Raw genomic sequence first — 2,676 nt, forward strand, 5'->3', positions numbered from 1 at the left:
TTCCAAACATCCCCTTTGTTCATATCAAATTGTGTAGCTTCTGATTATATACCTTTACTTTTTTTGCTCTACTTTATGTATATCTAAGAAATTTTGACACCACTCTTCACACCCTATGACCTAAAAATCTATCTGTGATAGAGAAGTAATTAGATCAGATCCTGTTCTTGTTTAGGTAGATTCTACCAAATTTTACCCAAACGTCCTTTTGAAATCACCAAAAAAGAAAGAGCTTCAGTCTATAATTTAAAGTCTATAATGAATGTTTATATTTCACTAGGACTTGTAAGCAGTCTTCTGTGGTACCAGCAAATAGACAAATAGATTAATCTATTAATCTATAAAGCACTTCTGAGGCATCAGCCAAATAGATATACTTTACTTCCTGGTAGCACCTAAAATAAATATCACACTGTCAATAATTCTGCCTGAAGCCACTTGTTCCACTGTGATAGATCTTTGATATTCCTTTTTCATTGTGTGCCTTGCTAATACAATCAATCTATTTTCACCTTCATCTGAGGAGAACAACACTGTATTTGAATGGTTATGCCTCATGGGTTCACCGAAGCTTCTTTTTATTTATAATCCTAGTTTCTCAAACAAATGCTTTTTAGGGCAATGGCAAAATATGTGCCACTTAGAGTAAGCTAACAGAGGACCAAATATATAATCCAGCTAATTTTAAATCCTAGCTCTGGCCCTGTGCTGTGGATAATTCCTTTTATCCTGGATCTTTGTAGGCCCTGACTAGACATTATTTCCGCCGAAGTCAAACATTTATGTGCTGTTTGACTGTACTAATTTCCCATGCATGTTCTAAAACTTGTCTGTACATAAATATCCCAATTTTATACATCACTAACTCTTGAAATTCCAATTCAGTTTCAGGCTCCATGATGAGGTCGCCCTTGATTATTCATGCATGGAGAATTACTAACATTGTTTATGCAGAAAGTGAGAGCTGTATTTTCATCCGTGTGATACATACAAATAAAAAAAGACTGTAAAAACCATACCACTAACTCTGGATTCAGCTATTAAGGATAGCACCTCTATCCTCTCTGGAAAAATTATTAGTCTCAAGTTACTGGCACAAATAGTGATAAAAAAAATCACATTTCTCTAGTTTTTATGGGTTTATCTCACTAGTTATCTGTACCATTGTAATATTTCTGGAAGTAGATTAATGAAATAGTCAAAGTAGAATAGGCTCTGTGTCAACTTAAATTTTAAAAAATCACTTTGCCCTCTTGGGTGTATCTTCTTGGTCCATCAGATTTGTTCTTTTCACCTAAGTTGGGGCCTTGATTTGAGGCATCCCTATAGGAACTTAATTTTTCATGTTTTTTTTTTTTTCCACAGTGGTCATGGTGCTGGCTCAGTAAACATAGTACGACTTCTCCTCAGATGATTGCAACAATGGTGCAAAATAGTCGGGAAGATCTTACAGTAGAGCTGACGATGGAGATGCATGGGCAATAACTGAGCAGTTGAAGTTTATCGTTACACCTTACTGAATGAGAAAAACAAAGCGAGCCCAAATAAATAACCTTGTGATACACCTCAAGATGCTAACCCCCCCCAGAAAAAACTCCAAATAGAAACAAAGAAGATAGTTATAAGAATCACCAGGAAAACTAATGAAAATCAGATAAATAAAACATTCGAAAGAAAAAGTAAATTGAAAAGGTGATTTTTAAAAAAATAGATAAATTTAGCAATTATTACTGAAAGGAAATAAAAGACTCATATCAATGCAGTTAGAAAAAAAAAAGGTAAAATTGCAATGGAGAACAATGAAATCCAGAATACTATTAGTAAGTATTTTGAAAATCTACACTCCGATATATGGGAGAATCCAAAATAGAATGCATAGATTCCTAGGCATATATGAGGCAGATGCAGCACCATTGAATTAAACCCCCAACCCTCCTAGATACATTTGAATTACCAAACTGAACCAAGGAGATTTTTTTTAACCTGCAAAACCCAGTTATAGTCAATAAAATGCAGACGGTAATAGAAACACAAGCCACTATTAAAAACCCACTGAAATCTACAAGAATTTCAGGTAAGTCCTGAGGACAATACTGCTCAAAATTATTAACAAAAGGGATTGAAAGCTGAGACATACTATCAAACTCAATCTGGAAACTGGCATTGCCTGATTCCAAAGCCAGACAAGGACTCAACTAAAAAGGAAAGTACAGGACAACATTTTTAATGAACATAGATGCAAAAATCTTCAATAATATACTGGCAAACAGAATGCAATAAATCATTAGAAATACAAATTCAATCAAGCCAGGTATTTCCCTTGTAGTTATCTCCCACAAAGAGTTTAGACATCATCTTAGTGATACAAGTATAGCCATGTTTATAACAGCACAATTCATAATGGCTGAATCTTGCAAACAGCCTCTATATCCATCAACAGATGAAGGGATAAAACACATGTGCTCTTTATATGCAATAGAGAACTACTTAGCCATTAAGAAAGATAAAATTTAGTTATTTGTTGGAAAATGAATGCTCTTTGAAACAATATTGTTAAATGAAATTAGTCAAATACAGCAGCTTAAATATTCCTTGGTTTCCCTTATATGGAAAACCCAAAATATGAAATTTAAAGGGCAAAATAAATAAAAGATATATATATATATATATATATAT

Source organism: Fukomys damarensis, unplaced genomic scaffold (genome assembly GCF_012274545.1).
Source record: "Fukomys damarensis isolate Sample0158 unplaced genomic scaffold, DMR_v1.0_HiC HiC_scaffold_2, whole genome shotgun sequence".
In the NCBI taxonomy this organism is placed as follows: Eukaryota; Metazoa; Chordata; class Mammalia; order Rodentia; family Bathyergidae; genus Fukomys; species Fukomys damarensis.